The following is an 11,143-nucleotide window of genomic DNA, read 5'->3' as shown; positions in this document are numbered from 1 at the left end:
GGAGATGGGGAGGCTGGGATGGGGGCTGAGGAGGTTGGAAAGGGGGGTAGGTAGTTTGGGAAGGGGGTTGTTGAGGTTGTGATGGGGGATAGGGCATGGACAGGGGATAGGATGTGGGATGGGGCTGTACTTAACACAAGACACTGTCCACCTGTCTTCAGGCCTCAAACAGCTGGTCGGGCGTAAATCGTTCCATCACGGGGAGCAACGATAACCAATAGTGATGCACCGGACCCAACTGCGACGTCAGCACCGCCCCCTCCTGCAGACGTCGCACTGTGTCTTCCAAAGCAGCAACTCTATTGGTGAATCCCATCAAGGACTCGTAAACGAGCCCTGTGAGATCCTCGTAGTCCGCCTGACGGCTCCTACCGGTCCTCTGGCGACGCATCAATGCCTCAAAGAGTGGTGCCATTGTGGCCATTGTTGAGTCGCCAGAGGGCACAGGTAGGGGAACATTGAGGTCCCGACCAGCTGTTGGAGTGGGACGAGAGGGACCCGCAGTGGGCGGCTCTTCGGGGACCGCCTCTGGTGCTCCAGCTTCTGTAAGGACTTCACGAGCAGGTTTGTGCGCCTGAGTACTGCTAGATGTGCTGTAAAGGAAACAAAAAAAATAATTAATGAAAAAATAGGGAACTATATGTGGATGTCCCGGACAGAGTGTCAAATGATAGTCTGGCTGGGCCACACACATAGATTGGAGATTAACATTCATAATTATTATAAACATTAGAGCTTACCTTCGCAGCTGTAATGTTCGTCTTAGGAAACCTAATGCGGCCGCATACCAGTACGGCCGCTTTTGGCTCGCTTTTGAGCCACTCGGGCGCTTGACCTCCTCGTTATAGTCCTTCTTATAGAGGTCCCTCATTGACCGCCACCGCACCAGGATCGTCGTCCCTGTCCACAAGAAAAAATATATATTAAAATTTTTTCAGACATCAAAAATGGTTTAGTATTTGATTGAACCTGCCGCAACAACAATAAAAAAATATTGATGTTCACTATAGGTAGCAGTAACCAACTTCAACCAGACACAAAACAAATTTTGAATGAAAAGTAGACATGTGCATTATACAAAGTTATACTGTGTACTTACGGCACTCCTCCCACTGACTTTCATTGAGGTCGTCCCAATTTGGCACTATGACTTCACATATCTCAAGCCAGAGGAGCCGGGTAGCATGATGGTCTGCGTGGCGGCGGTCGGTGTGGTCCCACAGTAGTGGTCTGTCCTCCTCCATCTGGATGAGGAGTTCATTGTCGATAATCAAACTGCCAAATTCCTCCTCATCCGTTCTGGTGGAGCCTCTGGAACCCTAAAAATAGAAAAATAAATAAAAAATTAGAACCTCATGTTTGACAGATTTCCAATTTAAAACACTCATTGAGAAAATACTCACACGAACACGACCACCGCGTGCTCCCCGACTTCCTCTGGCTTTTTCTTGACGACCTTTATTGGAGTCAACGGGATGAGCTGCCTGTAATAGAAATAACAATAATAAAAAAAGTTCAAATATACAAATCATAATATTGATACTAAAAAATAACAAAAAATAAATAAAAATTTACCGCTTGCTGTCCTCCACAACTGACTTCCTCCTCTCCTGCGGTGTCTGGGCCGGGAGGCCTCTACTCCGCAGATGATTACTGTGAAAAATATAAATTTAATATTTAAAATGCGTTCATGATATTATAATGCTGAATGCTTCTAAAATGTTCTTACCATATCATATCTACGACGACGTCTTGGAGGAGAGGTCCCGGCCTCAGTAGAAGATGATGAGCCTGTAGAAAAAAAAGTAAATAAATTAGATTTGAACTATTAATAATACAACAAACCCACACAAATAATACTTACTTGACATTATAGTTGAATTTTAAAAAAATGTTTACTTCTGGCTGGCCTGTTTCGGTTTCCCTTTCCCTGATCTTACGAGCAAGGCAAATTATTTGGCTTTTTTTTTTTCGCCAAAATTTTTTAGGAGTACTAGCCATAGCATCCACTAAGTACTTGCACCACATGCAGTGCCTATGTAGTTTTTCATAGGCAATGCATGTAAAGCAAGTACATAGTGGATGCTACTGGTAGTAGTCCTGATGACTACTACCCCTAGCATCCACTATGTACTTGCACCACATGCATTGCCTATGCAAAACTACATAGGCACTGCATGTGGTGCAAGTACATAATGGATGCTAGGGGTGGTAGTCATCAGGACTACCACCCCTAGCATCCCATCCACTTTGTACTTGCACCACATGCAGTCCCTATGCAAAAGTACATAGGGCCCCACAGGTGGTACAAGTACATAGTGGATGCTAGGAGTGGTAATCAACAAGACTACTACTCCTAGCATGACCTATTTACTACAGCTCCTATGTATAAATACATAGATGCTGCTTATATTTCTTTTTTCCTGCATACAGAAACAAAATTAAAAAAAACTTTCTACTCACTTCTAATGGCGTCCACCCTTCTCCCTCGCAGGCAGGATTGAAGAGAGAACAGGAAGTAGACTTCACCCACAGCTCCTCCTATTCGATTGCACAGGCGCAGAAAGAAAAGCTGATCCGGCTCTAAAGCATTCCTATGGAGAAAAACGCCGGATCCGTCATTCCGGCAAGTCTTCAGTTTTTTTCGCCGGAGAATAAAAGGTAGCATGCTATCCCCAATGCCAGGTCTTACTGATGTCATACTTTGGGCACGCTTCATAGATGATATTTTTGTCATCTGGAGTGGTACCAAGACTGAATTCATAGAGTTTGTGTCGCATCTAAATACAAACTCATTAAACCTCAGGTTTACGTCAGTCATTTAGAAAGACTGTTTGCCCTTCCTAGACATTTCTATTCAGAAAAAGTAATCAGGGAACTAGTATCTATCAACTAGTATCTATCACCATTGCGTACTGCTGGTAGCATTCTGTTGCACCTGGTAGCCTGTGTCACATGGCCTGTTATAGGTGGGGCTTACAGCCTTATCATCTCTCCCACTACCTGAGCTATTTCACTAAAGAGGTAATGTGGGAGCTTGGCTGTAAGTTGTATCTTAGCACCTCTCAGACCGTGTTCACATACCGTAGGCAGTCTAGTGGTAGGAACCCATGCCACGCTGATATACCTTGAGGGCTCCGATGTGTTCCTGACAGGAATACATTAGCTAAAGTCTCAGTTCTTAACATCAGCTTGAGTGATTAGCCAGTGTTGTCAGTTACATATCATTGTGGTGGACCTTTCGCAGTGATTTATGTATTTTTATATTTTCATCCACACATTATCCCATCTTGTGTAGGATGCCATTGTGGTGCATGTGGTCCACTGCCGACATCCTCCATTGTATGCATTTTTGCTAGGGATTGCTGTTAGCAACGGATCACATGCGGAGGAATTGCTCCCCTGGTTATAAATATGCCACAGTGTTTGGGGTTTTTGAGCATTTTCCCCCATTTAGTCCACTTTATTTCAGTAATTGATCTGACAATCTAAAACATTAGGGGCGAGTGCCTCTGCTGATCTGACCATCTAAAATATTAGGGGCAAGGACCTGCTGGTGACCCTCTAAAACATTAAGAACAAGAGCCTTCTGGTGACCCTCTAAAACATTATGGTTGAGGACCTGCTGGTGACCCTCAAAAACATGGGAGGGGGCCTGCTGGTGACCCTCTAAAACATTATGGGTAAGGGCCTGCTGCTGAAGTGACCATCTAAAACATTAGCAGCGAGGGCAGCCTAATACACCATAAAAGCCACATTTAGTGTGCCTTTATGTTCAGCCGCTTACCTCTGGTGGAGTAGAGAAGTCAGAGGCAATCCAGGCCTGGTTCATTTTTAAAAGAGTCAACCGGTCAGCATTATGCACTAAATACATGCTCTGACAAAACGCTGGCGGTGGGGCAGGCCAGCACCTCGAACGCATAGAGCGCTAGTTCGGCTTGGACACAACTTGGACACCCAATAGTTGTATAGCACAGAGGGATCAATGAGGACGCTGACATGGTCTGCTACGTACTCCTTCACCATCTTCCACAATGTTTCCCTCCTTTTGACACTAGGCCGAGGTTGAGGGTGCTGGCGGGGTGTCATAAAACTGTCCCAGGCCTTGGAGAGTGTTGTCCTGCCTCTGTTGAAACTACTGAGTGTTACCGTCCTCGATTGGCCAAGGGACTATATACTCTGCAGCCAGCATTGTCAGCTGGAAATTTTTGGAGCAGTTTTTCCACAAGGACTTTCTGGTATTGCACCATTTTGCTCGTCCTCTACACCACAGGAATGAGAGATGAGAAGTTCTCTATGTAGCGGGGGTCGAGAAGGGTGAACAACCAGTAATCGGTGTTGGCCAAAATGCATACAACGCGAGGGTCACGGGAAAGGCAGGCTAACATAAAGTCAGCCATGTGTCCCAACAGACAAGACTTTGCTGTCCTCATCAGGAGGATGACTCTAAATCTCCTCATCCTCCTTCCTCCTCTTCTACCCATCCACATTGAACAGATAGAATAAAACTTTCATGGGTACTACCCTCTGTAGCAGAGGCAATCGTCTCCTGCTCCTCCTCCTCCTCATCATCCAATTTGCGCTGAGAAGACAAACTGAGGGTGGTCTGGCTATCACCCTGTGTACTGTCTTCCCCCATTTCCACCTCTTCCACATGCAAAGCATCCGCCTTAATTGTGAGCAGTGAGCATTTGAGTAGACATAGAAGTGGGATGGTTACGCTGATAATAGCGTTATCGCTGCTCACCATCTGTGTTGATTTCTCAAAGTTGTGCAAAACCTCACAGAGGTCAGACATCAATGCCCACTCATTTCCTGTAAAGAGCGGAAGCTGACTGGAAAGGCAACGACCATGTTGCATCTGGTATTCCACTACTGCCCTCTTATGCTCACAAAGCCTGGCCAACATGTGGAACGTGGAGTTACAGCGCGTGCTCACGTCGCACAACAGTCAGTGAGCTGGAAATTGCATGTGCTGCTGAAGCGTTGCCAGACCAGCGGAAGCTGTCGATGACTTACGGAAATAGGCGCACACGCGGCGCACCTTCACCAGGAGCTCAGGCAAATTGGGGTAGGTTGAACACATGGGCTAGGCATGGTATGTGTGTGAGCTTGCCAAGCTCCAAAGCCGCCACCAAGTTACGGCCATTATCAGACACAACCATGCCTGGTTCTAGGTTGAGTGGTCCCTTATCCCCTGCCATAGCTCTGCGGCAGTGTGTTGTTTGTCACCTAAGCAGATCAGTTTAAGCACGGTCTGTTGCCGCTTCCCCACTGCAGGTGCTACACTGCTTCCAGCTACTGACTGGTGCTTCAAGATGATAATTCAGAGGTGGAAGTGGAGGAGGAGGCGAAGGAGGAGAAGGGGGATTGCAGCCACTAACGTAAGTGGTGGAGGAAACCCTGATGGAAGTAGGGCCCGCAATCCTTGGCGTTGGTAGCACCTGTGCCATCCCAGGGTACGACTCGCTCCCTCACCCAGTGTGCCGTCAGGGAAATGTAACTTCGGGCCAAAAGCACTTGTCCATGTGTCAGTCGTTAAGTAGACCTTCCCAATAACTGCGTTGGTCAGGGCACGGGTCATGTTACAGGACACATGCTGGTGTAAGGCTGGGACTGCACACCGTGAAAAATATTGGTGGCTGGGGACAGAGTACCGCGAGACAAGCGCCGCCATCAGGCCGCGGAAAGCCTCAGTGTCCACAAGCCAAAATGGCAACATTTCCAGGGCCATCAATTTGGAAAGGTGCGCATTTAGTGCTATGGTCTGTGGGTGGGTGGCTGGGTACTTGCGCTTTTGTTCAAAGGCCTGGGGTATAGACATCTGTACACTGCGCAGGGACACAAAAGTGGATGTGGTCGCTGATGGTGCTTGCAAAGGTCCAGGTGCATGGCGGGAGGCATCTGGGCCTGCGTCTTGGACAGGGGATTGGCCAGCATGTAACACAGGGGAAGAGGAGGCAGTGGTGTGACCCGCAGACATTGGTTGTAAACCCAGGCATTTGGCCCTCCTATTAGAGTGCTTTGATACCATGTGGCGGATCATGCTGGTGGTGGTGAGGTTGCTAGTGTTCACACCCCTGCTCATTTTTATATGACACAGTTTGCAAATGACAATTCTTTTATCGTCCGCACTTTCCTCAAAAAAGCGGCAGACTGCAGAACACCTACCCATTGGCAAGGGAGATTGCCGCAATAGGATGCTCCGGGGAACAGTTGCGGGCCTGTTTGTTGTGGCCCGCCTTCTCCCTTTTGCCACCCCGCTGCCTCTTCCAGCCTGTTGCAGGGCTGTGGATCCCTCCCCCTCTGTACTGCTGTAATCGCTCAACTTGCCACCTTCCCAGGTTGGGTCAATGACTTCAGCACCTCCGCTTCCACTTCCTCACTCTTGTCATCTTACTTACTTGTTGACCTAACAACATCCCCAGTTATTGACAACTGTGTCTCATCCTCATCATGAACCTCTTGAGACACTAATTGCGGTTGATTTATTGGCAACTGTATCTCATCATCATCATCCACCTCGTGAAACACTAATTGCCATTCCCCACTGTCATCTTCTTCTGACTGTGGATGCTCCAGAGTTTGGGAATCAGATCGACTTATGTCAATGGCATATATACTTGCAAGTATGTCACATGTACAGTAGCGCAGGTTTTATAAGTGTATGAGCAAATAAAGTAAACAGAATGTCACAGATATTTTTAGGATTCGCACATGTTAAACAGGAGGTATAGCGCAAGTAATGTTGCTGTCACCACCGCCTAATAAAACATTACACTGAATGAATGTCACTGATATTTAGGATGCGCATACGTTATACAGGAGGTATAGCGCAAGCAATGTCGCTGTCACCACCGCCAAATAAAAAATTACACTGAATGAATATAACTGACATTTAGGATGAGCACACGTTAAACAAGAAGTATAGCCCAAGTAATGTCGCTGTCACCACCGCCTAATTAAAAATTACACTGAATTAATGTCACTGATATTTAGGTTGCACAAACGTTATACAGGAGGTATAGTGCAAGTAATCTCGCTGTCACCACTGCCTAATAAAACATTACACTGAATAAATGCCACAGATATTTAGGATGCACACATGTTAAACAGGAGGTATAGCGCAAGTAATGTCGCTGTCAGCACTGCTTAATAAAAAATTACACTGATGGAATGTCACAGATATTTAGGATGCACAAACGTTATACAGGAGATATAGCACAGGTAATGTCGCTGTCACCAGGAGCAAAAAAATTTGACTGATGTCACAGATATTTTGGATATGCAGACGTTATACAGGAGATGTAGCGCAGGTAATGTAACTGTCCGCTGCGGACACTGTCTATAGAAAAAGTACACTGGATGTCACACATATTTTTAGGCTGCTCACACGTTACACAGGAGATGTATTGCAGATAATGTCGCTGTCACCAGCGGCGGAAAGAATTACATTGAATGTCACTGATATTTCGGATACGCAAACTTTATACAGGAGATGTAGCGCAGATAATGTCTGCAGCGGCCAAACAATTGCAAGCTATTTAGCGCCGGTTGCGCTAAAAATATATATTGCTGCCACACACAACAATAGTCCTTAAAAGGGCTTTTGGGAATATGACAAGTACAAAAGCTAAAATAGTCCTATTTCACTCCCTACACTATCTCTTCCTTCTGCTCTCTAGCTCTCCCTTACTAAGACTGAGCCGAACATGCATCAGGGCGTGCTATATAGCACCCGATGGCGCGTTTTGGCCAGCCAAACACTGTAATGAAAGTAGCCAACATGGCTACGGCATTACAGTGAATGGCAGCACTTACCTGAACATTTTTTGGGCTGCGTAGCAGCCAACAAAAGTGCGGGGAGGAGACTCGAGCATCGCGCTTGAGCACAGGCGGTATTCGGCCTAACACCACGATGTGCCGAGCATCGCGATGCTCAAGTAAAATTTGTGTTCGGCCAAGCATGCTCGCCCAACACTAGTAATTTGGTAATGTGATTCTCCCCTCCCCGCATCTATAATGTTATCAAAGGTGCCAATATACACAGTAAGGGCAATATAAGTATATGCTAAATTATTGAGGAGTGATGTATGTACTAGAGAAATTTGCCCACTGTAGTCATTCAATGTTGCGATTTTAGCTCCTAACATGAGTATCCATTTTCATATTTGACACCTTCAAATCTTTATTAGGGTAGTTGTAATAATTATTCTTCCCTCCTTGCATATACAGTGAGAAAAATAAGTATTTGAACACCCTGCGATTTTGCAAGTTCTCCCACTTAGAAATCATGGAGGGGTCTGAAATTCACATTGTAGGCGCATTCCTACTCTGAGAGACAGAATAAAAAAAAATTCAGGAAATCACATTGTATGATTTTTAAAGAATGTATTTGTCTTGCACTGCTGAACATAAGTATTTAAACACCTGAGAAAATCAGTGTTAATATTTGGTACAGAAGCCTTTGTTTGCAATTACAGAGGTCAAATGTTCCTTGTACTTCTTGACCTGGTTTTCACTGCAACAGGCATTTTGGCCCACTCCTCCACACAGATCTCCTCTAGATCTGTCAAGTTTAGGGGCTGTCGCTGAGCAACACTGAGTTTCTAGCTCCCTACAAAGATGTTCTATTGGATTTAGGTCTGGAGACTGGGTAGACCACTCCAGAACCTTGATATGCTTCTTACGGAGCCACTCCATGGTTATCCTTGATGTGTGCTTCAGGTCGTTGTCATGTTGGAAGGCACAGCCACGACCCATCTTCAATGCTTTGACTAAGGGAAGGAGGTTGTTGCTCAAAATCTCACAATAAATGGCCCCATTCATCCTCTCCTTAATACAGTGCAGTCGCCCTGTCCCATTCGCAGAAAAGCACCCCCAAAGCATGATGTTACCACCCCCATGCTTCACAGTAGGGATGGTGTTCTTGGGATGCAACTCATCCTTCTTTTCCCTCCAAACATGAGTGAAGTTTAGACCAAAAAGTTCCACTTTGGTCTAATCTGACAACATGACTTTCTCCCATGCCTCCTCTGGATCATCCAGATGGTCATTGGCAAACTTCAGACGGGCCTGGACATGTAATGACTTGAGCAGGGGAACCTTCCGTGTAATGCATGATTTGAAAACATAACGGCGTAGTGTTCTACCGACCTTTAAAACTGTGGTCCCAGCTCTCTTCATGTCATTGACCAGCTCCTCCATTATAGTTCTGGGCTGATTCCTCACCTTCTTATCATCAGTAATACTCCACGAGGTGAGATCTTGCATGGAGCCCCAGTCGTCTTTAGCCTCTTCCATTTTCTAACAATTGCTCCAACAGTTGATCTATTTTCACCAAGCTGCTTGGCAATTGCCCCCTAGCCCTTCCCAGCCTTGTGGAGGTCCACAATTTAGTCTCTGGTTTCTTTTGACAGCTCTTTGATCTTGCCCATGGGAGTAGTTGGCGTCTAACTGACAGTGGGTTGGACAGGTGTCTTTAACCCTTTCATGACCAAGGGTCATTGATGCCCCAGTGTCCAGGTCAAAATTTACAAATCTGACATGCGTCACTTTATGTGGCAATAGCTTTGGAACACTTTTACTTATCCATGCCATTCTGAGATTGTTTTCTCGTGACACATTGTACTTCATGATAGTCATATATTTGAGTCAATATATTTCACCTTTTTTATTTATGAAAAAATCCCAAATTTACCCAAAATTTGGAAAAATTCACAATTTTCCAAATTTCAATTTCTCTGCTTCTAAAACAGAAAGTCATACCTAATAAAATATTTATTACTTAACATTCCCCATATGTCTACTTTATGTTGGCATCATTTTGGAAATATCATTTTATTTTGTTAGGATATTGGAAGGCTTAGAAGTTTAGAAGCAATTCTTACAATTTTTAAGAAAATTTCCAAAACCCACTTTTTAAGGACCAGTTCAGGTCTGAAGTCACTTTGTGGGGCTTACATAGTGGAAACCCCCATAAATGACCCCATTTTTGAAACTACACCCCTCAAGTTACTCAAAACTGATTTTACAAACTTTGTTAACCCTTTAGGCGTTCCACAAGAATTAAAGGAAAATGGAGATGACATTTCTAAATTAAAAATTTTGGGCAGATTTTCGATTTTCTAAAACATTTTTCTTTAACACACTGAGGGTTAACAGCCAAACAAAACTCAATATTTATTACCCTGATTCCGCGGTTTACATAAACACCCCACATGTGGTCGTAAACTGCTGTACGGGCACACGGCAGGGCACAGAAGGAAAGGAATGCCATATGGTTTTTGGAAGGCAGATTGTGCTGGATTGGTTTTCTGAACACCATATGTTTTTTATTTTTCTGTCGATCATCTTGTGCAGGGGCTCGTTTTTTGCAGAAAGTGTTGAGGTTTTTATTGGTACCATTTTTGGGTACGTAGGATTTTTTGATCATTCATTATTACACTTTATGGGGCAAGGTGACCCAAAAATTGGCTGTTTTGGAACAGTTTTCAATTATTTATTTTTACAGCGTTCATCTGAGGAGTTAGGTCATGTGATAGTTTTATAGAGAAGATCGTTACGGATGTGGCAATGCCTAATATGTATACTTTTTCTTATTTATTTAAGTTTTACACAATTATAGCATTTCTGAAACCAAAATAATGATGTTTTAGTGTCTCTATAGTCTGAGAGCCATAGCTATTTTATTTTTTGGGCGATTGTCTTAAATAGGGTATCATTTTTTGCGGGACGAGGTGACGGTTTGATTGGTACTATTTTGGGGGTCATACGCCTTTTTGATCGCTTTCTGTTGCACTTTTTGTGATGTAAGGTGATAAAAATTGCTTTTTTTTTACACTTTTTTTTTATATTTATGGTGTTTATCGGACGGGGTCTATCATGTGATATCTTTATAGAGACAGTCTTGCATTGCAAAGTGTAATACATTCAGATGCCCTGTAGGTGGCAACAGCGGACGCTTTTGCAAAGCGTCCGGTTGCCAGGGCAACCATCGGGGCTGCCATCGCAGCGCAGCAGTCCCGATGGTGGAGAGAGAGAGCCCCCTCCCTCTATTAACCCCATGGATGCCGCTGCCACAGCATCTATGGGGTTACAGAACTTACAGCAGAACTTACAGCAGAGGAATGGAGCCGCCGCC

At 44.8% G+C, this 11,143-nt stretch overlaps 1 long non-coding RNA gene across 1 annotated transcript; it reads right to left on the bottom strand.

Moving 5' to 3' along the window:
• Nucleotides 1–1,180: 1,180 nt before the first annotated feature.
• Nucleotides 1,181–2,573, bottom strand: LOC122944562. The gene is made up of 5 exons (XR_006391030.1): nt 2,464–2,573; nt 1,730–1,791; nt 1,576–1,653; nt 1,404–1,484; nt 1,181–1,319 (listed from the first exon to the last, which is right to left on the bottom strand). It is a non-coding gene; the product is annotated as an uncharacterized LOC122944562 (long non-coding RNA).
• Nucleotides 2,574–11,143: the final 8,570 nt, after the last annotated feature.

This window comes from Bufo gargarizans, chromosome 8 (genome assembly GCF_014858855.1).
Source record: "Bufo gargarizans isolate SCDJY-AF-19 chromosome 8, ASM1485885v1, whole genome shotgun sequence".
NCBI classification, from domain to species: Eukaryota; Metazoa; Chordata; class Amphibia; order Anura; family Bufonidae; genus Bufo; species Bufo gargarizans.
Note: the sequence above shows the minus strand (reverse complement) of the source record. Positions and strands in the feature narration are given on the sequence as shown.